The 27,752-nt window shown below is 49.0% G+C and overlaps 1 long non-coding RNA gene across 1 annotated transcript in view; it reads left to right on the forward strand.

The window, feature by feature from the left end:
- The first annotated feature begins 12,094 nt into the window (after window positions 1-12,094).
- Window positions 12,095-27,752, forward strand: part of LOC144316896 (uncharacterized) — a 42,367-nt gene continuing 26,709 nt past the window's right edge. Inside the window, exon 1 of the long non-coding RNA XR_013382727.1 lies at window positions 12,095-12,169. This is a non-coding gene — a long non-coding RNA (uncharacterized LOC144316896). The remainder of the gene's footprint in view (window positions 12,170-27,752) is intronic.

Raw genomic sequence — 27,752 nt, forward strand, 5'->3', positions numbered from 1 at the left:
TCAGCATGGCAGTGACTTCTGAGTATAGCCTCTGCCCCTGCCAGGTGTGCAGAACAGCAGCCTTGATCACTCCGTGCTGGAAGACCCTGTGCATCGCCCTCTTGAGGACAGGGGGAAAGCGGTGGGTTTACAGCACAGTGGGAAGGACCACAGTTGCTCTGGCCCCTCCAGCTCCTCTACAGAGTTCCTCTTTGGATGAGACTCAGGGTTGCCCTGGCCTCTGACTGTCTGCTCCCTCTGGCTGCAGCCTCCTTGGGCTGTCCCTGCCTCCCAGCTCTGGATGGAGCCTCATCTTCAGGGATGAGGGCCTGGGCCTGGCCTACATGGGAATCTCATGGACCCCATGGCTTCCTATCAAGTTCTAGGAGGCAGCTGGAAATTAGAAGTGGACTGCAAGGAATCCAGGTCACCCTCCACACCCTTCCTGGAGAGCTGAGCTTAAATCCATGCCTCTATCACTCTAAAGCCCATTCAGGACACATAGGATTCATGGAGGTTCTGCCCACCAGGACACGGCCCTTGACCCTGTCTCCCCCCAACCCAACCCCAGGTGTTCACACCCCCAGTCTCCTCCCCACAGCTGCCTCCAGAATGAGGCATTAGCACTTTGCTGATGGCACAGCAGTTGGGTCACAATGCCAGTTCCCCCTTTCGACTTTGATAGATGATGAGTGATTGGAGTGAGAAGTGTGTATGCACACGAGTGTTCGCTAAACAGAAGAGGGAAGAAGAGACCGACAGAAACTGAAAGATAGGACAGGACTGGGAGGCAGAAGGAGAGGCCTATGTTCAAAAGTTGGCCAAGGAACAAAAAGTTGGGGGGAGAGAATCAAAATGGGACCAACAGGGGGATGCCTGAGTGGCTCAGTGGTTGAGCATCTGCCTTTGGCTCAGGTCGTGATCCCAGGGTCCTGCGATCAAGTCCCACATCTGGCTCCTCTCAGGGAGCTTGCTTCTCCCTTTGCCTGTGTCTCTGCCTCTCTCTGTGTCTCTCATGAATTAAAAAAGGGGGGGGGGGGAACCAATAGGGGCCTGTACTGACCCAGAGGAGCCAGAGGAAATGAGTTTATTACTTCCTTGTGCCTTAGTTTCCTCATTCATAAAAAAGGGAGCAATAATGGTATAGCTGGTGATATGAAGGAAGATAAGGCTGAAAAGAAGCTTCAGACTCCATGCTGGAGGGGCTTGAATGCTAAGCTAGAGCTTGGGTTTTGTTCAGAAATAAATGGGGAGCCATGGATGATGTTAGAGAAAGAGCATGGCATTGGCTTTTAAAGGACCATTAAGTCTAGGGTAAGTATCTTAAATTCTTTTCAGTCATTTGCATGTTTGTGAAAATGAGTTCCAAATATTTCCATGGGAACAGGTTTGATGACAGAGGAGAAAAGAGAAAGCATAAAGGTTTGGGACAATTTGGCCTAGGGACAATTGGCACTGATGTGAGAACTGATATAGACTCCAAGCAGCCAGGCCAAGCATTTTATCCCAGGCACTTTTCTGTAATTGAGCCTGGGCTGGGAGCCAAAGAGAGAATGGTACACACCCAAGTCAAGTCATGCCGTGTGTGTGGGTGTGTGTGTGCATAAGCATGTGGGTTGGGGGCCAAGGCTCAAATGCACATGCCGGCACACACAGGAGAATCTTCATAGCATTGTCAGGGTAGGGAAATAAAGGGCCATGCTTACAAAAGCATGGTCTGGCCCCCTGCCACCTGGATTCAACCTCCAGCTTCTGCTTTTGTAAACTTTACTAAGTAAATAAAGCACTCTGAGCCTCAGTGTCCTCATCTGTAAAGTGAGTGTGATAATACCTACCCTGGGGCTGTTTTGAAGAATAAATGAGTTAAAGGGGCACCTGGGTGACTCAGTCAGTTGAGCTTTTGACTCTTGATTTAAGCTCAGGTCATGATCTCAGGGTCATGAGATGGAGCTCTGCTTCAGGCTCTGTGCTGGGTAGAGTCTGCTTGAGATTCTCTCTCTCTCTCTCTCTCTCTTCCTTGCACCACCCTCCTCTGGCTCACCCATGTGCAAGCTCTCTCTCTCTAAACAAACAAACAAACAAACAAACAAATAAATGAGTTAATACACTTAAAATGTTTATAATAGCACCCAGCAGTAGAATAAGTCTTTGGTATGACATGGTTCATACTATTACATTATTATTTGCTTATTCTTTAGTATTATGACATCATTGTTATACGTTATAAGACACTGAATTGGGAATGTGTACACCTTGATCTCATCTTGGATTCTGAGACTCCTCTTTCTTATGTCCCACAATCCTGGGGGGCTGGATACCCAAGCCTTCATTACTCCCCAAACCTTTCACAGGGATGGTCTCCAGGGCCAGCGTGGTTTGCTATGGCCCTGTCCATTGGCCTCTGGGATTGGATCAAGGATGGCACCCACTCTGTGCTTCAACAATTGGAAGCTCTGCCTAGGCATCTGAAATTGGGAGAAAGAGCGGCACCTGGCTGGCCCAGTCTATCAAACAGCCAACTCTTGATTTTGGCCAGGTCAGGATCTCAGGGTCCTGGGATGGAGCCCCTTGGGGCGCACTCCTCACTCAGCATGGAGTCTGCTTAGGGATTCTCTCTCAGGGATTCTGCTCCTCCCCCACTCTAGTGTACTCTCTCTAATAAATCTTTAAAAAAAAAATGGGAGAGAGAAAGAGAGTCCTAAAGAGTCTGAGTCAGACCTGACTTCAGGCTAGTCCTATAATCTGACCCCTTTTGGGCACAGATCTGGCACGTTAGGGCCCAGCTGTGATGGTAACTATGGATTTCATAGACATTCCTCTGTCTTTAATATATTTCCCCTTTCTTCCTTAGATTAGTTTTTGTTGCTTGCAACCAGAGAACTACAAACACACTCTAAGATATGTATATAATCTTATTCTCTGTGTATGTGTATGCTTGTATATATGTTCCCTCTCTAACGCACACACACACACACACACACACACACACACACCCTCTCCTGCTTCAGTCACCCGTCATTAATCGAGGTCAAGCAGGTACTCTGGCTCCTGTGGCCAAAAAAGAGATAGTTTATGGCAGGCAAGGCCTTCAAATCTTGCAGCTGCTTCCTCCCACTTGGGCTTCAGTCCTAATGGCTTCCTGAAGTTCCATGTACAGCTCACACAGCCACGCCCCCATGCCTTCACACATTTGGTGTCCTCTACCAGGATGCCTTCCCTCTCAGCTGACTCCTCCTCCACTTTTGAGACTTGGCTCCAGCATCACTTCCTCTGCAAAGCCTCCCCTGGCCCTATCCATTCGATTCGGTCTGCACTAAACCTACTCTTCTCTCTGGCACTCCTCCTCTGTGCTTTGATGACAGTTCTACCAACTGAGCATTGGCAACCCTGTCTGTTTTACTTATCTGATTTCCATGGACTGAGAGTCCCTGAGGATAGTGACTGTATCTTCTATTTCTAAATCTCCAGTGCCAAGTGAAGGGGGATGCTCAGTTCTGACCTGAATGTAGACATCGGATGGGGTATGTGGGCAGATTTTATGAGTATTTACTATGCACACCAGGTTCTTTTGGTATGTTACCCTCCTTCATTTTTCTCAGAGTAGCCTTTAAGGCATGCATCGTTATCTCCATTTTATAGGTCAGGGATCTGAGGCTTAGAGTATATACTAGTTAGGAATAGGTTCTGTTGCAAGTAAGAAAGACCCCATGAGAGGTTACTTCTTGCTTATGTGAAAGTCCAGAGGTGAGCTGTTCAGGCTGGTAAGGCAGCTCTGCTGCATCAAATCCTCAGAGTTTACTGCTCTACCATTCCTAGAGCGTAGCCCTAGTTATCATGGCCCAAGATGGTAGCTAGAGCTCCAGCCATCACATCTTTGTTCCAGGTAGGAGAGAGATGAAAGACATATGAAGAAGAGGGCAAAGGACGATTGATTTTTTTTTTAAGATTTTATTTATTTATTCACAGAGACAGAGAGAGAGGCAGAGACACAGGCAGAGGGAGAAGCAGGCTCCATGCAGAGGGCCTGACGTGGGACTCAATCCAGGGTCTCCAGGATCACGCCCTGGGCTGCAGGTGGAGCTAAACCTCTGTGCCACTGGGGCTACCCCAGGACGCTTGATTTTGAAGGAAGCTTCCCCAGGCTGCCACATGACATATCTGCTTATATCTAGAACTTAGTCACATGACCACCTAGATACAAGAGAACCTGGGAAATGTCTTCTGAGTGGCTATGTGTCAAGCTAAAATTTGGAAGTTCTGTTTCTGTAGAAGAAGAGAGGCAACACTAGCAGTCTTTGCAGCAGAAAGGATAAGTAATCTACTCAGTGTTACACAGCAGAGAAATTGCCAGAGCTAAAACTCAAGCTCATTTCCATAAACACTGGGGCCAGTGTTCCTTTTGGTAGATCATGCTCTTTCCTATAATCAGGAGCACAGGGCAAGGTGATTACAAAATTTTAAAGGAGCAAAGCCTGTTAGGGGTTGGTGATAAGGAGAGTTCTGAGATCAAGATCAATACAAATGTGTGCATTAAAACACAGGTTCTGGGTTGTCCTCACAGGGATGGACAACCTCCACATGAGGGACTAGCAAATACCTGTGATGCTATTGGCCAGAGCATCTTCTCAGAGAAGGAGGTTGAGCCAAGGCTCCTGGAAAGACTGGGGTCACTTCCTGAGTGATAGCTCCAAGGGCCACAGTCTTATAGCCTAAGCCCAGACAGGGTGCCAGAGAGGACCCGGAAGAAGCAAGATTTCCTCATGACAGTCTCGAGCACCCAAAGTGGCCTAGTGCTGGGCCATGAAGAGAGATCACCAGCTACTAATAGGAAATTGCTGGATTTCACTCCTAGTTTGAAGTCTCAATCACTTCTTAAGTAAAGGCTTGCAAGCTTAAGCCCTCTGGAATTGACTTTGTGGGGGGGCGGTGGGGTGGCGGGGGGAGCCTTCTGGTCAAGGTGAGGCACTCTGGCACCAGCCCGGATGAACAGGAGGGGTGGAGGGAGGACACAGCCTCAACCAGTGGAAACCAAGATGTTCCCTGCCTGATACTGGCTGCCATGTGGAGGGTAGGTAGGAGCAGGCTGGACAGCTGCTGAATGGTGCCGCAAGGCTCTAGCACTGGCAACCTCGTTCAAATTCTCCACACACTCAATGGCTCCAAAAGCATCAGTAGTGCTATTTCTAGCCACGAATAGCTAGGGCAAGTCACTTCGTATTGCTGAGCCTCAAGCATCCTCATCTGTGTAATGGGCAAAAATAGTATTTTGAAGTCAGAATAAAGGTTACCTTTGGTGGGTACTGACTGGAATGAAGCATGTAGGAGCCTTTTGGGGCACTAGAAGAATGCTCTGCATCTTGATCTGGGTGGTTACACAGGAGTATACATAGGTAGAGATCCATGAAGCTGTATGCGCATGTAAGGTTAGGGTACTTTATTGCATATAAGGTGTAGCTCAGCACAAAAGCAAAAAATCAGAAAAGATGCCCATCATCTTTAAGTCTAGCCTTAAGGGTAGTTTTGAGGATGCACAGAGAGGCTGAAAGCAAAGCATTTAGCACAGTCTGCCTGGTGCCATCACGTTCTTCTCATTCCCTTTTTGCATCCCGATGGATTTGTGAGACATGACCTCAAGGAAAGCAGTTTCCCTTAGTCTTTCCGGGGAATCAGACTGGAGGTATGATTAACTACATATATCACCCAGGAAGACTTCCCTGACTTATGCAACCTGAGGCATAAACCCAAATAACAAATGAGACATCCTGGTTTTAGGCAGGAAGGGTACCATCACTGAGGTGCAGAGGGAGTTAACTGAGGTGCAGAGGGAGAAAGTCACTTGCCCAGGGTGGCCAGTATGTAGGAGGCCCAGGAAGGACTAGCACCCAGGCCCCAGACTCCCAGTCCAGTGCTCCTCCTGGAGCTGCAATCGCCCAGGTGGCCGGAGCGTCAGGCCTGGCTCCCTCTCGCCCCCCTGTGGCCAGCCTGGGAACACTCGCGCTGCGAGGCTGCCAGGACTGCCTGTGCACAGATGGGCGAGGCAGCAGCCCTCCTCCCCGGAACCTTCTGCACTCTTGATAGCTCAGCCATGAGTCATCCCAAAGGATGAATGAGCAAGAGAACATTCCCCACCTCTGTGAGGTGGGGGCAGGAATCCCTGACTGTCTTCCCGGGCCTTGCTGCACATTCTTTGCAAACCTGCTTGCCCGGCCCCAGGCTTCTAGAGGGCAAAGCCGGCAACTTTATCTCCCAGGCGCCCTGGCTGACCTCTTGCCCCAGACACCTGTATGCTGAGTCCCCCAAAGCCTCCATACCTAACACGTCCCGGTGAAACATGTCCATTCACTGTCCGTATGGTTTCCCTTCTCCCAGTGCCTCTTCCTCTTCTCTACAGCCCCCTTCTCCCTGCTTCCTGACATATATTCTCTAACCCAGCCTTATCTAGTGGGCCAAGAAACCCTTCCTGGCTGAGGTGAAAGTCTGCCAGGGACAACCCTGTGGTCCCATTCAGCCAATTTCTCCATTCCAATAAATCCCGGTTGGTAACCCGTCTAAAACAAGGCTTAAAAGCAATATTCATGTGAATGCGTGGGTCTATTTGTTTGCTCTTCTGTTCAGTGACGCAATAAGCATTTATTGAGGGCCAATACTATGCTAGGTATTATGCTGGGTCCTGAGAATACAGAAAGAATACACAAAGCATGACCAAGGTCTCTAATTTGGCATTTGAAAATGTTCTTTTCCACTCTTCTCCCTTCCCTTTAAGAGCTCTGATTCTCATTTTTTCCCTGCTTACACGCTGTGTGACCTTGAGCAGAAAGTAAACAAGAAAAAAATCATTATTATAAATGCCAAGTACTATGAGAGGTGATTTACATCTGTTATTTAATTCACTTGACAACCCTATGAGGTAAATATCATTATTCCTATTTTTCTAGGTGAGAAAATGGAGGCTCAGAGAACTTAAATAAACCCATCCACAACCACAAAGTTAGCGGTTGGCAGAGCCAACATTAGAACCCAGGTCATTCAGCCTCCCCAGATCTCTGTATCCTCATCTGTGAAATAGTATCTGTCCCGTAAAACCCATGCTAGACACACGCAAGCAGGTTTTAAGAACCTTTTCTGCTATTCTTGCCCTTAGGTAATGGGTACGGACCTTGGCCAGGGGCTCAGCTGTGCCAGGGGTGGCATGAAGATTCACGGTTGTGGTTGGAGGCTTGTTGGGTCTGTCCAGGTGGCTGCCCTCTCCTCCCACAGATACATCCACAGTGCAGAGCTCTGATAATCTCATCCCAGCATGGCACAGCTCAGTGGGAAGAAGTGGAAAGTGGTATGTTGTTGCTTATTTTAAAAGTCAAGTGTGTGTCTCAAAATAATGTTAATGGATTCATCAAAAGACAACCACAAGCATGTTCAGAGCAGCTTCATTCATAATAGCCAACAACTGAAAGCAACATAAATATCCACTAATGTGAAGTTGAATGGATTATGATTATTTAGATATCATGTATATTTACATTCATGCAATAAAATACTGCTCAGTAATGAAAAAGAATTCCGATGACCACATGCAACAACATGGATGGATCTCACAGATATAATGTTGAGTGAAAGAAGCCAGGTGCAAAAACATCATGCAGTGTATGATTCAACTTATATAAAGTTCAATAAGAGGCAAAATTAACTTATGGGAGTAGAAATCACATTAGTGGCTACCTTTGGAGGGCTGTTGCCTCGGAAGGGGCATATACCTCCCAAGGTTCTGGAAATGTGGAAATATTCTATATTTTGATGTAGGCAGTGGTTATATACATATACATATGTAAAGATTCATTGAGGGGCGCCTGGATGGATCAGTTGGTTAAATATCTGTCTTTGGGTCCAGTCATGATCCCAGGGTCCTGGGATCAAGCCCTGAGCCCTGCATTGGGCTCCCTGCTCAGCGGAGAGCCTGCTCCTCCCTCTCCCTCTGCCCCTCCCCTGGCTCGTGCTCTGACTCTCTCGTTTTCTCTCTCTGTCTAATATATACATTGAAAATTCTTTTTAAAAAATCTTCATTGAGCCGCACTCTTAAGATTCATATACTTTGCTGCATAGATGTTATATCTCAATTAAAATAATAATTGTAATATTTACCCACCACTCCCCCGAATTCCCTCAGCACTCACTGCTCCTAATGGCCACCTGAAGCAGAATGGATAAATGGAAGCTTTGCCCAAGGGGGAGGTGGGGGGTGCCTAAGCAGGTGGGGAGAATCTGGGGCTCTCCACTCTCCCAGGTGAGAGGGCAGGACGGGCACCCACTTTCTCAGTCTCTTGCCTGTTGTTCTAGGAGCAGATGAGCACCTCCTTCCCTTAGCCATCTCCTAAATCACCTTGAAGGAATATTATCCCCGGTTTGTGGGGTTGTATCCTGGGGTTCTCTCCTGACACACCGTGCAAAACAAACAGCATTAACAATCAGCAAATCCAAATAAAGATCTGCCATCTTCTGTTAAAGAAGAGACAGTGTTCAAAGCCCTTGTAGGTGCTTTACCTTGTTCAGACCTCCAAGGTTTATTGGATTTTACTGCTGAGGAAAGAAGCCCTGAGAATCGAGCTGCCTGTGGAAGGTCTCCCGGTAAGTTAGTGGGCAGTTGGCCAGAAGCCCAGCGTCTCCCATCCCAATGAGGGCGCCCAGGGGCCGGAGTAGGATGCTGGAGTCTGGGGACATCTGCTCCAGGGCGTCTCTCAGAGAAGGGTGGGCTGTGGCCCCTTGGCCTGGGCACCTATGTGTGAGGAGGAGCAGTATGTGGTGACTGGGCCCCTGAGGGGGGAGTACTCGGACCGCTCTGACTTTCCTTTCATCCCACACTGAGGGAGAAGAGAGCTGGAAGCTTTCCTGCTTTTCTGTCTTTGTGACACCCTCTTCCCCGCGGCCCTCCTTCTAGGCCTCTGCCTGCTACCTGTGGTGGTTCAGAACCCTTTCCGTTCAATTCATTATACGGGTTTTTGCTTTCAGAGGATGTGTGTGTTTGTTGGCCTGGGAGAGCTGAGAGTGGAAGCCAGGGCAGGAGACACCAGGCCTGGGAGGCAGCCCTGTGCAGAGAAAAGGATGGGGCTGCTCTGTTGGTGAGCAGTGGAGGGAGTAGGTGGTAACTGGTTGACCCCGTTTGTGGGGAAGCAACATCTATGGTCCATCTGCTGCCTGGGAAAAGGGTGAAGAGACACAACGCCTGCCCTCCAGCCAGCCCAGCAGGACAGAGAAACAACTCAGCCTTTCCTTCCAGCAAGTTCTCTCTGCACTCTAACTTCCATCCTGCCTTTTTTTTTCTTTTTTAAGATTTTATTTATTTGACAGAGAGAGAGAGAACCAGAGAACACAAATGGGGCAATGGCAGAGGAGAGAGGAAGAAGCAGGCTCCTTGATGAGCAGGGAACCCAAGGTGGGGCTTTATCCCAGGATCCTGGGATCATGACTTGAGACAAAGGAAGACGTTCAACCAACTAAACCACCCAGGCACCCATCCATCCTTCCTATTAGAGTTTATTCCCCACCCTTTTCTTCTGTCTTCATTGGAAATGGAGAGGCTAAAGGAGGTCAGGGAGCAAAGAGACTCACTCCAACCTGACCTCCTTGCCTGTCCCCTGAACTCCTGAGAAATCCCTCTTAGATCCTCTTCACCCATTCATCTGCTTCCTGTCTGCATCAACCCCTCTGGATCTAAGATGGCACCTGGCACAACCAGGGTACCCCCACCAGGTGACTGGCAGCGGGCCCAGGATCTGGACATCTGGAGGAGTGGCTGGCACTGGCAAGTTGCTCCAACCAAACCCAGGGCTTGGGTCTGAGCATTCCACATTCCACACTCCAGGGCTTCTGGGCCATCCATTTAATTATCAGATATTTCCCAGTTTGTTTTAATTTTATTTTTAATGAATAGGTCCCCAAATCTCAAAGCCACAAACATGTTCCACTCCTAACCCCAACCACCTAGTTCTCAGGGACAACCCACTTCATCCATTTCTTGAGTCTCCTTCTGAAGATATGTATAGACCCATAGATGCACATATATTCTATTTTCCTATGCTTTACGCAAACATACGCTGTCCTGAACTCTTCATAGGTTTCTTGGAGGTGGTTCTACGTGAGTACCTGTCATGTTTTCCTCATTTTTATACAGCTGTATACTATTATCTTGTGTGGATTATAACATATATCCAAAGCACCTACTCAGTGCTGGGTACCTCACTAGGCAGTGTCTTATAACAGTGCACAAGTCAGTCCAAAGGTTTCTGCCCTCATGGGGTTTATAGTCAAGGTGAGTTGAGGATAAGAACATAGGCAAGTACTTTTGTTGCATAAGAAGTTTTGTAATGGAGGAACTATGTTTTAAAATAGAAAGCCAAGGGAGTGGCAGAAAAGGCTACAGAAGGAAGTGATGTCTATAGTGAGGCCAAGTGGACATTAGGCAGATGGGATACCAGCAGGGAGGGAAGATAATTTTAAGCTGAGGGGACAATGTGTGTATGGGGGAAGACAATCTGGGCACTTCATGATTCCATATGGGGGTGAGGTGGGAAAGACACTGGTGAGGTCACGGAGGGGGCTCGCCTTGTCAGCCATGGAGGAGCAAAGGGCTTTGGACTTGAGCCGTGCAGTGGGGAGCATGGAAGGGATTCAAGAGTGACTGAGAAAAAAAAAAAAAAAAAAAAGAGTGACTGAGATGATCCTGCCTGTGTTTTGGAGAGATCCCGGTGGCTGCTGTGTGGAGGGAGGATGGATAAAATGAGGGACCACAGGAATATCAGAGAGGCAAGCTGGGTATCTATCCTTCGGGCCTGAGGCCTCACATGCTCACTGGCTCAGCATCAGCATCACCATGTGGACATAGGGCAATCACAGCCTTTTCTGCCCACATTCCTTCATCTCCAAAACACAGGGAGGGACAGTGGATTAGATGACACCATCCCCCTCCTCCCCTCCCCACACCTTTTCCTACCTGGATGCTCTGATGCACACTGGGTGCCCCCTCCGCCACCCAGCTCTGCCCTCCCTCATCCCTTTGCAAGCATGTCAGTGCCTGGAGCCTGGTAATCACTCAGCTAGCTCCTACTCCTTCTCCCTCCTCCACACTTGCAGGCAGACTCCCATTCTCCAGAGAACCACTCACTCTCTCCTGTCTAGTTTTTCAGCCATTTCTTGAGTGTTCCCAGCTCTATGGGGGTTTCTCTGGTTCCCCAGCTGATGTCTAAGCCCAAGGATGCCCAAACTTAGTACCTCCCCTTGTCTGGGGGTGCTCCCTTCCTCTCCCCTCTACGATCCCCATTCTCTATTGGATCTGGTTGGCCCTTTCTCAGAAATCTATCCCCCTTACCCGCCCTGCCCCAAGAGAACTTCCCATCTCAGACTGGGTTATTTGCTTCCCTTCAGATTCACTTTGCTTTGTGCCCCAGAAAGCAGACCTCTATATCTGCATCTTCTGGTCTCTGCTCTCTGGCTTCTACATGGGCAGGGCAGAATGGAGACACTAGCAGTGATCTGAGAGCAGTACAAGAGAAAGGCGAGGGTACTTAGGGGACCCCCTCCCTCCTTTTGCCAGGCAGTTTGGGTCCAGGCTGCATTTCTCCACTGGGCTGCCAGTTCTCTGTAGCTACAGCTCTCGCCCCTTCCCTCCCCTTCCCTCCCATCCCCCCTCCGTTTTTCTCCACCAGGCCTGGGTGCTTCAGCACCTCTTACTCATTTCTTTAAAGCTGCCCACACTTCCACAAATAGTTCCTTCATTTATGCCTTCAATTAAACCTTTAAGTGTGCTCTGTGTTTCCTGCCATGACTGATGGGTGCAGTCCTCAAATCCCCCCACCGGTCGCTCCCCTCCAGCCTCCTGCTAGGATGAGGAAGTTTGCATATCTGCCTTGGGGCGCTGGCAATTCTTCTCTCAGATACTGGGCAAGTTGCTTATGTTCTTAGTTTTCTGGGCAAATGGGAATAATCATGGGACTTCATTTCTAGGGTGGCTGCGAGGATTCAATGTATGCTCCTGAGTTGCATGTCTAAGCAGAGTGCCTGGGGTGTTCTAGAATCTTGGTGAATGTTATGTTTTTTTCCCCTGTTGGGTAGTGGCTTCCTTTCCACACCTGCTTCCCCCTGACCTGGTGGAGAGTATTCCCTCTGAGGGGTGTCTGGGCCCAGGAGAGAATCAGGGGCCTGGGTGAGTGCTCCCCCCCCCCTTTTTTTAAAGATTTTATTTATTTATTCATGAGAGACACAGAGAGAGAGAGAGAGAGAGAGAGAGAGAGAGAGAGAGGCAGAGACACAGGCAGAGGGAGAAGCAGCCTCCTCGAGAGGGAGCCCGATGTGGGACTGGTTCCCAGGACCCTGGGGTCACGACCCGAGCCAAAGGCAGACTCTCAACCACTGAGCCACCCAGGTGTCCCCGAAGGGAGTGCTCCTGATGAGCAATCCTGTCCCCAAACCCAAAGCGTGCCTCGGCCACCTAGCGAGTGCCTGTCCCTGCTTTGCCTTCCAGAGAGCGGCTTGGGGAGCGCGTGGGAGGCGCTCCTGCCGCGGGCGCTGCGAGGCCGTTAGCCCAGCCTGGCCGGGCGCTGCTTTCTCTCCATTGGCCTTCGGAATAACAAGAGCGGTTTCTTAAGTCAAGAACCATGATTTCACCAGCTCTGCTCCTCGGCTCGCCGCTGCGCCGGCTGGGCTGCGTGTGCCGGCGGACAGATTAGTCTCCGCGATCTCCCCTGGGCGGGGGAGGAGCCGCAGGCCGGGGAGCGGGAGGGGCGCAGGGGTCGGCGGCGCGGGGCGCGGGAGACGGAGGGCACCGACCGCGGGGGAGCGGGGCAGAGGGGCGCCCCGAGAGCAGAGGCCCCCCGAGACAGGACGTCGGGCGCGGGTGCTGGGGTGGGAGGCCGCGGCGGGGGGCCGGCTGGGGCGGGGGCCTCTCGGCCTGCTGCCTGCCTCGCGCGGAGGCTGCGTGGGGAGCCCCCTCCGGGCGAGGCGCGTGCGCCAGCCTCCCGGTCCCCGCGTCCCCCCAGCTGGGGCGTGCGCCGGCATAGGATCCAGCACTCAGGGGGATGCTCTGCACGACCCATCAGAATGCACAGAGATGTCTGCCCCGGCCGGCCAGGCTCCCACCAGGACCCTGCCTCCTCCCCGAGAGACTGAGAATGTGATCCCACCCTAGTCACACCCCCTGGAGGCTTAGAGGGGGTGTGCCCCTGGGCCCGGGTCCTGGGCCCCAATCACCCTCCCCCCCCCTCCTTTTTCCTTTCCCTTTCTTCCACCCTTTCACTTCGCCTTCCTTTCCTGGGCTGGAGGGGAAGCTGGCCTGGCCAGCGCCTTCCCCGAGGGGAGGGGAGGAGCACAGGATGCCAACACCCCTCCCTCTCTGCCCAGGCTCAGGGAGACGGGGTCAGGGTCTGCCTCTCCGTCCCTGCTCCCTGCCGGGATGCAATGCCAGAGTTTCCTTGGCTATCCAATCTTAGCCCCGCCTCTTTTTAAATGATAACATATTACACATTTGTTTACTTACTTACTTATTCATTTTCTTTTTTCTTTTTGTGGAGGAAAACCTTTACAGTGGAGTTTGTAGAGCTTTTATATACATACACATACTCTTGTAACCATCAATCACTTAGATCTCAATAGAAAACAGTTCCAGCACCCCAAACATCCCCTTGAGCCACAGTCCCAGTCTATGCCCACCCTACCCCCTACCGCCTGGAGGTAACTACCACTCTGAGATCTATCAGATTAGGTTTGCTTGTTAGTGAACTTCATGTAAATAGAACCCATACAGTACATACCCCTTTGTACCTGGTTTCTTTTGCTCAGCATTATGTCTGGGAGATTCATCCAAGTTGTTGTTTGTAGCAGTAACTCACTGGTTTTCATTGCTATCGGGTACTCCATTGTATGACGGCTCATTCAACCATTCTTCTCTCTCTCTTTTTAAATGTTTTATTTATTCTGGAGAGAGAGAAAGAGAACACAAGTGGGAAGGGCAGAAGGAGAGGAACAGAAAAATCATAAGCAGACTACTCCCTGTGGAGCATGGGGCCCAACCATGCAGGGCTTGAACTCACCACCCCGAGATCACAATCTGAGGGTCTGACACAGCCGACTGGCCACCCAGGTGCCCCTCAACCATTCTTCCCTTGACACATTTCTGGGTTGTTTTAAGTTTTGGCTATTATGAATAAAGCTCCATGAACATTGTTGTATCTGTTATTCTCTGCACATTGAGAGCAGTGTTACCTCAGGCAAGTGCGATATTGTGATTTGGAAGAAATATGTTTTGTCTTTGTCCATGATTTCTGGCTCACAGCTCCCAAAATGCTTGGATTTCCCTGAGTAATAAGAGCATCTTTTGTCATGATGTTTAGATTCTTGTCCTCAGTGCTCCAAATAGTTTCAGAGCCACAAAGGTGATGTGGGGGGTCTTGTAACAAGCCCCTTTCCACCACACCTGTGTTTATGTTAATGGGGTGACTTTTGGAAATCTTTGAAGGACAGGGGTTGGTTGCCAGGGGACCCAACCTGAATAAAAGGTCAGAACTTTCCAGTCCCACCTCCTGATTTCCCTGGGTGGAGAGAAGGGCTAGAGGTCAAATCAATCATTTAATTAATCGTGCCTATATAATGGAGACTCCATAGAAACCCCAAAAAGGGGAGGTTCAAGAACTCCCACATGCCACCATGCTGGGTCCCAAAGGACAGAAGTTCCTTTGTTCATATGTGTCTCTACATCTGCCTGTTAATTCATATTTTTGAGTATTCTTTGTAATAAATGTGTAATTGAGAGATTTAAACAGGTTTCCTGAGTTCTGTGAGCCACTCTATCAAATTAATCAAACCCAAAGATGGGGTTGTGGGAACCTCCAGTCTATAGCCAACTGGCCAAAGGCATAGGTAACAACTTTGTCTTGTGATTGGCATCTGAAGTGGGGGGCTAGGGCGTAGGGGGCAGTCTTATGGGACAGAGCCTTTAACCTGGGGGGTCTGCTGCTGTCTCCAGGTAGACTGTGTCAGAATTGAGTTGAACTGTAGGTATCCAGTTGGTGTCATGGAGAATTGCTTTGTGGTGTGTAAGGAATGTGCCACCCTCCTCCCCTGCCTCAGCCCTGCCACCATTCTACTCATACATTGGAATTGTGGGTGCAGAATCTTTTAGCAAGGCACTTAGCTTCTCTGAGCCCCAGTTTCCTCATCTCTAAAAAGAGAGAGAGGGAAGATGTGAACTGTTGACTGTCCTGTTAGATGATCACAAGGATCAAATGAGATAACACATGCAAAGAGACCAATGTAGCACCTGGTACACAGTAGGTGCTTAATAAATGCCATTTTCTCTATCTGTAATCTGTTGGGAGCTGGGAAAGGAGGTTGCAGTATATAATTGCCAGCCAGGATTCTGAGGTCAGAAAGCCTTCTCAATAGCAACCACCACAACAAAATAATCATAATATTGATGACCGTTTATTGAGCATTCACATGGCAGATATTGCGTTACTTTTACTATCATTTCTACCGTCATCCATAACTGCTTCCTGAGGGGATCCCTGGGTGGCTCAGCGGTTTAGCGCCTACCTTCAGCCCAGGGCGTGATCCTGGAGTCCCGGGATCAAGTCCCACATCAGGCTCCCTGCGAGGAGCCTGCCTCTCTGTGTCTCTCATGAATAAATAAATAAAATATTTTTTAAAAAATTGCTTCCTGAGATCCAATTCTCTATGGCCTTTCAGGCTTCCTAGAGCATCAGGAATGGTTTTCATTAAAAAAAAAAAAAAAAAAAAGGAATAGTTTTCATTTTACACCTGGGGAAACTGAGTCACAGAATAATTTTAAAAGATTTGCTCCAAATCATTCATTCATTTGGCCTGAGAGTAAAGATATGTCTCTCTTACTTCTGAGTCTTCTCATACCCAGCAGAGGGTCTGGCTCAGGGTGGATGCTCCTATTTGTGGAATAAATAGAATGTGAAGTCTCTCCTGTGCTCAATCCTTCCTTCTGGGCAGCCTCTGTCAGGGAATTATGACTGCCACTCTCTGCACATGATTTTCCCCCTAGAGAGGCCTCCCTTGCTGTAAACTGCCTTGCAACAGGTAATGGGGAGCTTTACAGATACTTCTGAAAGTGAACTGGGTCACCTCATTTGCTCTTACCCCAAAATATTGGAGAACCCCAGTGTTTGGGGCTGATAGGAAACTCCCAGGGATTGTGACATTTGGCCTCTGGTCAGGGATAGGTCCTAACCAGGTCAGTGGCCTGCCTGCCCTCTAAAGCCCTTAGAGAAGGGGCTGCCTTCCCTAATGCTGGGCAGGGTGGGGAGGAAGCAGAGGAGACAGGAGGCTGGGGATGCTGTGGGGACAGTGCTGGGACAGCTGACTCCAAGGTGGCTTTCTCCCATGGCCTGAGTGGCCTCTGGGGGCCTCCCTGGACCCTGCTTTCCTTGTCTAGGATGGCCTGGATGAGTACAAATTCATTCCAGCTGCAGGTGTGCTTTGGGAGTGAGGCAGGGGCGGCTGTGCTCCGTTTTGGAGAATAGGTGAGTGGTCCTGGGTGGGGGAGCAGTGGAGGCTGCTGCAGCTCTGCCCAGGGCCTTGGGCCTTAAAGGGCCCACAAAGCTTTCTTCCCCTCCAGCAGCCATTCAGGGGAGGGGCTGCTAATTAGGAGGTGGAGGGCTGCTAATGAGCTCGCTGAGGACCTCAGAGACAGCTCTGATGGCACTAAAGGGCTTCCCTGAGTTTCCTTAAAAGCCCCAGTGACAGTGAAGCCTCCATTAGCCGGAGGATTAATCACCAGACAGGTCTTGGTCACCCCCTTTCAAGGTGCCCCCAGCTGCTCCCAGCTGGCCCTGCAGCCCCTGCTGTGCCCATAGTGTTTAGAGATGCCCCCACCCGTGACCTGCGCTTTCTGATCTCAGATGAGGCAGCAGAGCAGGGAAATGGGCCTGGGGGACACGGGAGGGGACCTTCGAGATAGGGGCAGGGGCCTCTAGGGAGTGATTGCAGAGGTTTCCAGAGACCCCCAGGAGAATGCAAATGATATGCAAAATATGCAAACCATTAGTGATTAGCTGTGGGTCAACAGCTTGGGTCCTTTGAGTAATAAGTTGACAGTTCTGTGCTCAAAGCCTCTGATTAGCCCGAGGGGAGGGCCAGGCACTGTGACCTCTGTCACCCCAACCAGGACTTCTGACCCCTCGGCTTGCCAGCCACCCTGGCACCCTCCCAGCCGGCCCCTCTCCCCATCACCGCCCAGAAGTGAGGGGTACAGGCAGCTGGAGGCTCAGAGAAAGTCCTGTTCAAGTTGCAACCTGCCCCACCCTCTCCAGAGCCCAGGGCAGTCCCCAGTCCTGAGGGGCCCATGCCAGGCTCCAACTCCCCCTACCCTCCAACCCTTTCAGGCGGTGCAAATTCCCCTCCCCCACTCAGCCCCTTCCCCTCCAGCCACTCAGTCTCTGTCTCCTTTCTGTGCCTGATTCTCTGGATATCCCCACCTCCTGCCTGCCTCTCTCCACCTGCTAGTTATCTGTGACCTTCCCTCAGTGCTCTTGGTAGAAAACTTACCAACTTCAATGCCCTTGTGACTCAGCCCCTTCATTTGCATCTGGTTCTCATCTAATGGGTTCAGAGGGTGGAGCCAGGCTTGGTGGTGACGGTAGGAGTGGGAATAGGACCTGCTCCATCCTCTCACTCCATCTAGAAAACCCACAGCTGCCAGTAACCCGTGCCTCTGAGGGCAGCATGGAGGGAACACACAGAGGGCACCCTGTCTCCTGCCACTCCCCTCTCCCTCTGCCCCCCTTCTCTGGTATGGAGACCCCCATTTCCCAGTCTTTTCCTCCTCTTCTGTTCCAAACCCCCACCCAGCGGCGTCCTTTGTGACATTGCTGGAATGGCTGAGGATCAGATCCCTGCCTCCCAGGGGCCTCTCCAGTGTGCGGGCAGCATCAGCTTTCCAGCACTGCCCCCCCACCCCTGCGGTGGCCCAGACACCACTGGCTGCCCCTGACCTTCAGGCAGTGTCAGGATCCTCTTTCATCTCTCCTATCCACTCCCCCCACCTCTAGCGTCCATCTGCCCTGCTTGCTGCCAGGCTGTAAGGCTGGCTATCTCTGCAGCCCTGAGGGGGGATCAGGTGTGTAGAAGTGGGGTCCTGTCTCCTCCCTGGGGCCCGGGTAGGAATTGAACAGCTTCTTCTCCCTTCTCTGACTTGGCAACCTGAGCACCTACCTTTCAAATTGGAGCAGAGAAATGTATAGCTGAGAAAGGGCCTGCAGAATGTGTCTGGAGTTTGGGCAGCCTGAGGCCCAAGATGTTTCACTGAGCTGGGCCTGAGGCTGGAAGGAGTGGGCAAAGAAGGAAAAATAGATAGAACCTGAATTAGGATACTCAGCTCAGGAACAAATTTAAGGAGCATACACACACAAAAAAATCCCCCAAACCAAAAACAAAATACAAAAACAACCCAAAAAACCCAGCCCAGTAATTAAGAGAAATAACATTTTCATGCAATATTTAAAAAAATCAAAGTTAAGGATGCCTGAGTAGCTCAGTGGTTGAGTGCCTGCCTTTGGCTCAGGTCATGATCCTGAGGTCCTGAGATCGAGTCCCTCATCGGGCTCCTCACAGGGAGCCTGCTTCTCCCTCTGCCTATGTCTCTGCCTCTCTCTCTGTTTCTCATGAATAAATAAATAAAATCTTTTTTAAAAAATCCAATTTAATGCAAAACAAAATCCATGATTGTCGTAGGAAGAATAATGCACCCCACCCCTCAAGGTCTGTGTCTTAATCCCCAGAACCTGTGAATGGGTTAAGTTATATGGTAAAGGGGAATTAGGGCTGCAGTTGGAATTCCTATTATTAATTAGCTGACCTTAAGTTAGGGAGATGAACCTGGGGTGTCCAGATGGGACCACTGTCATCACAAGGGTCCTCAAAAGTAGAAGAAAAAAGCAAAAGAGCCTGAATCAGGGAAGAAAATATAAAGGCAAGAGCAGAGTTAGAGTGACATGATGTGATGTACTGTGAAATGATGAAGATACTCTGGCTTTGAAGATGGAATGGGGCTAGGAGCCACAGAATGCAGGCAGCCTATAAAGGCTGGGAAAAGCAAGAATGTAGATTTTTCCTTTGAGTCTCCAGAAGTGAATGAAGTCCTGTTGACACCTGGGTTTTTGCTCAGTGAGACTGATGTCAGACTCTGTCCTTACAGTCATGTAAAATGATAAATTTGTATTGTCTTGAGTCACCACACTTGCAGTAATCTGGTACAGCAGCAATAGGAAACCAATATAATAATGAGCCAAAATTAACATTTTAAATAAACAGGGTCAGGAGACTCTAGGCTCCTGGCAGGGGTATATAGATACACATATTCCAATCTTGAATGTCTGAAATGTCTTTATTCTCTCATCACGTTGGTTCGTAGTTTGCTGGGTATGGAATTCTAGATAGAAAGCCATGTCCCTCAAATTTAGAATGCGTTTGATTCATTGCTTTCTAGCTCCTACTACTATGCTTGAAGAATCTGAGTCCATTCTGATTCTTTTCTCTTTGCAGGTGACCTATTTTTTTTTAAATCTCTAGACACTTTTAGGGTTTCTTTTTTTATCACTAGTGTTTTGAAATTTTATAATTATATGGCTTTATAGAGGTCCTTTTCTGTTCACAGTTCTGGATGATCTCAAGCATGTCTCAGTACTGGGAATTTATCTTGTATTACTTCTTTCCTTATTTTCCTCCTTCTATATTTTCTGTTTTTCTTTTTCTGATACTTGTATAAGACATATGTTGGATCTCCTCAACTGATCTTTGAGTGTTCTTAGTTTTTCTCTCCTATTTTCCCACTCTTTGTCTTTTTGTTGTACTTTGTGGGAGAGTTCCATAAATTTATTTCTACACTTTTATATTGAAGTTAAGCAGCTATCTTTTTACATTATTTTTCTTTTTTTTTCTTTTTCATTTTTTAAGAGATCTTATTGATTTAAGAGAGAGAGAGTGAGTGGGTGAGAGAATACAAGTGGGGGGAGGGGCAGTGGGAAAGGGAGAAGCAAGCTCCCTGCTTCCAGGACCCTGAGATCAGGGCATGAGCTGGAGGCACTTAACCAACTGAGCCACCCAGCTGCCTCAATTATTTTTCATTTTTTTAAAAGATTAAAAAACAATGAAAGATTTATTTATTTATTCATTCAGAGAGAGCGAAGAGAGAGGCAGAGACACAGACAAAGGGAGAAGCAGGCTCCATGCAGGGAGCCCCATGAGGGACTCGATTCCGGGTCTCCAGGATCACACCCCCGGGCTGCAGGCGGCGCTAAACGGCTGCGCCACTGGGGCTGCCCTTATTTTTCATTTTTAAGAACACATGCTTTCTGAATGATTCCTTTTATAGTATTTTTTTTCCTTTTATAGTATTTTATTTTTATTACATAAATACAACATATTCTCATCTCTCTGGAAATCTTTTTTTAAAAGATTTATTTATTTTAGAGAGAGAGCAAGGGAGAGAGAGAGAGAGAACACAAGCAGGGGGAGAGGCAGAGAGAAAGAATCTCAAGCAGACTTCCTGCTGAATGCAGAGCCTGACCTGGGCTCAATCTCATGACCCTGAAATCATGAACTGAGCTGAAATCAAGAGTCACCCAGGCGGCCTTCTTTGGAAATAATTTTTATATTGCTTTTTAGTTTGAAAGTTTTCATCTGCTTCCTGCATGGTTTCCACTTTGTCAGATTTCCTTTTTTTTTCTATTTTTCTGTTTGGTTTTCATCTTTCAAATTGAAGACTTTTTGCACACCTGTAGTGATCCCAGCTATCTGTTCATACTTAAAAGTGAGTTACTAGGAAATCATTTGACAGATCTGTGGGAAAGGCTGTCAACCAGTGAGCCTCATGGGTAGGTGATCCAGTGGAGATGTAGCTCTTTCATTGGCAGATGCCCACTGTCAGCATACATACACTTTTCTCTTGAGATAGTTGGTTTCTCCAGGGAGGAGATTCTAAGCATGCTTAGAACGGAGCAGAACAGAGCTGGAGTCCAGACTTTCACTTATCATCTCTCCCAGTAAAACAACCTACAGTGAGTTGTTTGGCCCCCTAAAAGATGTCCATCTTGTAATTTCCTGAACCTGTCAATGTGAACATACTTGGAAAGAAGATCTTTTTAGATGTAATTAAGCAGGGATCTTGGGAGGAGGTTATTCTGGAGTAACAAGGTGGGCTCTACATTCAATGATAGATGTCCTATAAGTGACATCCAGAGAAAAGACACACAGAGAAGAGGAAATATCCATGTAAGGATAGAAGCAGAGTTTGGAGTTACGTAGTCATAAGCCAAGGAACCCTTGGATCCACTGGAAGTTAGAAGGTACAAGGGAGGATGCTGCCCTAGAGGTTTTTTGTTTTGTTTTGTTTTGTTTTTTAATTTTTATTTATGATAGTCACACAGAGAGAGAGAGAGAGAGAGGCAGAGACATAGGCAGAAGTAGAAGCAGGCTCCATGCACCAGGAGCCCGACGTGGGATTCGATCCCGGGTCTCCAGGATCGCGCCCTGGGCCAAAGCCAGGCGCTAAACCACTGCGCCACCCAGGGATCCCTGCCCTAGAGCTTTTGGAGGGAGCACAGCCCTGCTGACACCTTGATTTCATTCTTTAGACCTCTAGAACTGTGAGAGAATAAATTTCTGTTGTTTCGAGCCACCCATTTGTGATCATTTGTCATGGCAGCCCTAGGAAACTTATATAGCACCTTACTTCCAGCTGGCCTGTTATCCCTGAGACCAGAGGCCCTTTGGTTCAACATCTCCTGGGAATAAACCTCTAGGCTTCTGCTGACTTGGGGATAGGGTACCTGGTAAGTCTGAAGGAGACCTGAGGGCCCAACTGTTCCTACTAGAGACTTTTAAAATTAGTCTTCCAGTTTTCAGCCTTCCTCTTCATTCCTGTCTTCATTAGTACCTGATCTTCCAGCCTTCCCATAATGTGAATTGTCTGGCTTGTTGGCATAATTCCTCTAGCTTGTGGGCTTCACACGCTGCTTTTTATAGTAAAAATCCATTACCACCTGTTTGTCAGCTTTCTGACTTCCAAAATTTCAATGATACCTCTCATCTGCTATCAATTCTTCCATTTTCTTTTTGTGATTTTTTTTTTTTTTTGCTTTAAAAAGATATTTAAGGGGTGCTTGGGTGGCTTGGTAGGTTGAATGTCCAATTCTTTTTTAAAAAATATTTTATTTATTTATTCATGAGAGACAGAGAGAGAGGGAGGCAGAGACATAGGCAGAGGGAAAAGCAGGCTCCCCACAAGGAGCCCAATGCGGCACTTGATCCCAGATTAAGGGATCAGGCACTGAGCCAAAGGCCGATGCTCAACTGCTGAGCCACCCAGGTGTCCCTTGAGTGTCCGACTCTTGATTTCGGCTTAGGTCATGATCTCAGGGTCATGGGATCCACTTGAGTGAGACTCTGTGCTCAGTGGGGAGACTGCTTGAGAATCTCTCCCTCTCCCTCTGCCTCTGCCCACCCCCCAAACTCACACACACTCTCTCTCTTTGTAAAACAAATAAATCTTTCAAAAAAAACTTTAATCATCATTTAGCAACGTTTTTGAAAGGAGCAGAAATAAATGTGCACACTCAGTTACTTTGTTTAATCAGAAGATTCATATTCTTAATTTTAATTGTTTGAGTTTGATTACTAGAAAGAAGGCCATAGGCCTCACTACTCCCTGCAGTGCTACACCTGGTCTGTTTTGCACATTCATGTTTCCCACCTGGCTTCCTCCTGTAGGCGTCTACATTTGTTATCACTGGTTCAAAGTATCTCCAGAGAACCACAGTGAAGGGGGAGGGGGGTATTTGGCAAGATAACTTCTAATTCTCTCCACTTAAAAGATCCTAAAACTGGGCTGGAGACATAGAAAAAAATGATAGAAGATTAGGGCAGGAGAAGTGGAACTTAATGATGACTCACCTTGGCTTGGTTGAATATCTAATTCCTGGGGTGTATAACCTGGTCCTTGGTTTATAGCCTCCTGCCTCAATTTCCCCATTTGGCTAATAGGCACAATCTTCTATGCCCAGTGGAGTGAGGAGAGCATGGTGAGATAAGACCTTAAAAGCCTCAACAGAAGGAAAACTGGGAACTTTACTATTTTCTTAATATTTTATTCTTATCTATGATAGTCACACACACAGAGAGAGAGAGAGAGAGAGAGAGAGGCAGAGACACAGGCAGAGGGAGAAGCAGGCTCCATACACCGGGAGCCCGACGTGGGATTCGATCCCGGGTCTCCAGGATCGCGCCCTGGGCCAAAGGCAGGCGCCAAACCGCTGCGCCACCCAGGGATCCCGTACTTTACTATTTTCACTTTTATCTGCAGTGTTACAAGTAATCTTGATCAGCACTGAACTGATTGCTCAGATATGCATCTGTTATCCCCATTGGAACTAACCACCTGGGCCACCTGGGCTCAGAACATTATCTGTTGGAAGAAGAGTTTTTTTTCCTAAGATCATCATCAGTAGACGTTTTGTTTTTGGATTTTATTTATTCATGAGAGACACAGAAAGAGAGGCAGAGACACAGGCAGAGGGAGAAGCAGGCTCCATGCAGGGAGCCCGATGTGGGACTCAATCCCGGCCTGGGATCATGACCTGAACCAAAGGCAGAGACACTCAACCACTGAGCCACCCAGGTGCCCCTGGAAGGAGAGATCTTGATACTAAGAGTCATTGTTTGGGAGTTCTGCAAATTGGTGTTTCTCGCAAACACACTACTCTGGGCTCCGTGGCAGTCCCCACTTTCAATATTGGGGGACATAGGGATCTTTCAGTTAGGAAGACACAAAGAGCAGTAAGAGGGATCCTGGGAGGATCCCTGGGTGGCTCAGCGGTTTAGCACCTGCCTTCAACCCAGAGCGTGATGCTGGAGTCCCGGTATCGGTATCGAGTCCCACATCGGGCTCCCTGCATGGAGCCTGCTTCTCCCTCTGCCTGTGTCTCTGCCTCTCTCTGTGTGTGTCTCTCTCATGAATAAATAAAATCTTAAAAAAAAAAAAAAGAGGGATCCTGGGAGGAGCTAGAGATGCAGTGGTGGTGGAGGCCAAGGTCTTAGGTCAGGGCTCTGTGGTGAGCTTTGAAGGGGATGCTGAGCAGGTGCTGTGTGGGGTGGAGGGAGGGGAGAGGGAAGCAGAAAGGGCTGCCGGGTTGCCGTTCTCCAGTAGAGGCCAACTCAGTGTTGGTGAAGTGTTCAGCCTTTCCTCTTCACATTCCTCTCCTGCTCCCCCAAAGCCCCAGGGGACACAGTGGAGGAGTTCTTCTCAGTGGGGGCTCTTGGTAAAATTGAGTTGAATGGCTGCATTCCAATGATCTCTGTTTTCCCAGGAGAATGGGATCCAGGGACACGGTGCGGGGTCCAGTATTTCAGGCCACAACTGCTTTCTCCAGATCAGCCAGGGGTGGCCACCTCCTCACCACCCACCAGGGCCATGTTGGTCCTGGAGATAGGAACCGAGGGAGAAGCAGGATCTGACAGTCCCAAAGGCCCACCACCTCTTCCTCTTCTCTTCCCCTCTCCCTTTTCCCTTGCCATGCCCCAGGAAGCACCAGACACAATCAGCAACTTTTATTTTTTTAAAAAATAAAAAGGCACTTCAGGGCTTTTACGGAGGAGACTGCGGCCCATTAAGACACAGATTAAATCTTTGTGGGAATAGCCAGAGTGCAGATTCCCAGTGTGAGGATGCTCCCTCCTGCTACGGCTGCCCCCAGCTCCAGACTTCCACCAGCCGTGGGCGCCCCCTCCCTCCCTGCAGGATTTAAAGTACATCTAAGGGGGTGAAGGAAAAGGAATCTGCCTTGGCATTGAGTAGGTATTAGGGCAGGGCTAGGGTGGGGTAGGATGAGAGAGGAAGGAGCAAGTGAGGAAGTTGAGGAGTAAGGGGAAGTTAGAGGAAGAGAAGGGAGGCGCTGGGCCAGACACCCCCTCACCATGCATTGTTTTCTTTGGCCCCCTCACCAAGGGCAGCAAGGAACTACTATTGTTATACCCCATTTTACAGATAGGAAAACTGAGCCTCTGAGAAGTTCAGTAACATGGCCAACGTCATGCTGCTGATGCCAGCTAGGATTTGAATCTCCTTTTAGAGAGAAGAAAAGGGGGAGAGAGAGACACTGTTTCCCTTCCTCCTGTGCTCCCCTCCTCTCCAGCATTTCTCTGTGGCCCCAGCATTACTCAGGAGCCAGGAAATCCATTTTTTTTCTTCAAGATTTTATTTACTTATTCATGAGAGACACAGACAGAGGCAGAGGCACAGGCAGAGGGAGAAGCAGGCTTCCCTGCTGGGAGCCGGACATGGGACTCGATCCCGGGACTCGGGGATCACACCCTGAGCCGAAGGCAGATGCTCAACCCCTGAGCCACCCAGGTGTCCCCAGGAAGTCCTTTTAATTGCACTTTCCTGTGAATGGTCACTTTTGAGGGTCCAACAGAGAAGGTGTGCTTTATTTGGGCCAGGTTATGTGGGTGTTGGGTGAGGGACCATTGGCCGGCCTACCCAATTAACTGGTTGGGAGCCATGTCAAGCAAGGCGTTTGGTCATCTGATTGGGACGAAGGGGGTTGGGCAGATGCTCAAAGGGCCTTGGGTAAGGCCCAACTCCACAGGGAGGGGTTGGGAGCCTGTGGGGGAGAAGGATGGTGAGTGGGGCCTTCCCAGAGGTGCTGGGTCCCCTGCCTTCCTCATACTCGTGTTGCTGTCCAGTCATTCATTCACTCAACAAATGTTTCTTTAGCACCTGGTGCACAGCTGGTGTTGGGGGGTGGCTAAGTGCCTCAGTTAGGGAGTGATAAGGATGAGAATAATGCTGTACTTCATCTTTCTTAGAAACACTTCCCCCCGCCAACTTTAACATTTATGAAATTAGGATAAGCCTTTCAAGCAGTGAATTTTAGTTATTTTCAGCAGTGTTTTATTTTTCTTAGAGGTACATGAAATCATGATGTGTCCGAACCATGACAGCTTAGATTTGATGAAGTTTGGTAGTAGCTACACTGACAGTACTTCCTGCGTGCCCAGCACTGTTCTAACTGCTCCGCATGTGTTCACACATTAGGTCTTCCCAACCACGGCTGAGATCAGCATCCTTGCTGTTCCCACTTTAGAGATGGAAAATCTGAGGCACAGAGAGGTGAATTCTCCTTTCCCCTTTAAGGGACAGCCCCTTAGGGTGCCTAATGAACACCAATGTCAGACTTGTTACTGTAGCAGAGTTGTGTGCAGGGCAACAAAGAAAACCCCAGAAGGGATGGCCCCCTAGAAACATCACACCCAGAGCTGGCCTTGGGGGCCCTCCCATTTAGCTGAAGAGTGATGCCCCCCAGTTTGGCTTCCCCCACTCCCTATTCACCTTTCCTCCAAGAGTAGTTCTAGGGATTAATCATGAGTGCAGCTGTCATTCCTATCAGTCCCACAACTATCAGCTCAGTCCAGGCCACAGGGTGGGAGATGATGGGATGGAGGGAGGGAAACTGCAGTGAAACTTGTAGGTGGGCATGGGCACCTCAACATTCCCAGCCCCTTCCTGGAGTATACACAGGACATTTCTCAGTACTCGCAACTCTCCTCTCCCTGGTCTGTCTCAGGCTGGGAAGGCATCTGCTGATAGGGAGGGTTAATAGCAGGAGGAGAAGAGGGAGAGAAGTTACCAGAAATTCTGTCCCTCTACCCTTACCACGCACACTCCAAAGTTGGCCATAAGTCAGGTTGGGAGGCAGAGGGCCTATGGACCCCCCACTCCCAAGTGACTCTAGGCAAATCTCTGTGCCTCTCAAGATGTCAGTTCCACTATCTGGACAGCAGGATTACTTCTCCACAGAGACCCTGGGTGGGGTGGGGTGGGAGGAGGAGGTGTTGCCTAAGAAATGCCAGTGTTCCAGTCTTTCTCCTCTGTGACCTCCTTCTCCTAACTATGCCCCCCACTGCATTCAGTCCTACCCATTCCCCCACTCCTGACTCTGCCAAGTACTGGGAAATGAAGACCTCACCTGCCTGGAGCTGTCAGGCTGGCTGCTTTCTCTTGCTGGTGCTGGCGGTAATTAATTAATCCATCCAGAAGCCCAAGGCAGTCATCGGCAGCATCTCACAGAGACTGCAGCAACTCCAACTGGGTTAAAGCCTGGGAGGCCCTGCCAACCTCAGCCACATGGACCCTGGGTCCCTGCAGTCTGAGAGGGTTGGGGTGGTGGGGGCAGGGAGTCATCTTCACAAGCCTGGTATGTCTCATACTTGTTCACTCATTCAATGAACTATGTTAAGCAGGTCTGAAAGCAGAGCCTGAGCCAAGGATTCAGACACACGTGGTTCATTAAGGAGTGCTTGCTTTTTAGGAACACCTTGTAGAGGAGGAGGCTGTCTTCATTTGCCTGAGCTGCTATAACAGAATACCATAAGACTGGTGGCTTAAACAGCAGAGATGTATTTCACACAATTCTGGACTTCTTGGACTTCTGGAGGCTGAGAAGTCCAAGATCAGATGCTGACTGATTTGGTATCTGATTAGAACTGTCTTCCTGGCTTGCAGGTGTCCCACCTTCTCACTGTGTATTGACATGGCCTTTCTTCTGTGCACGCTCCTGGAGAGAGAAATGTCTCTCTCTTCCTCTTCTTATAAAGGCCCAAATCCTATTATGAAAGTCCCACTCTCATGAACTAGTCCAAACCTAATTAGCTCTCAAAAGTTCTACTTCCAAATACCATTAGATTGGGAATTAGGACTTCATCATAAGAAT

Source organism: Canis aureus, chromosome 7 (assembly GCF_053574225.1).
Source record: "Canis aureus isolate CA01 chromosome 7, VMU_Caureus_v.1.0, whole genome shotgun sequence".
NCBI classification, from domain to species: domain Eukaryota; kingdom Metazoa; phylum Chordata; class Mammalia; order Carnivora; family Canidae; genus Canis; species Canis aureus.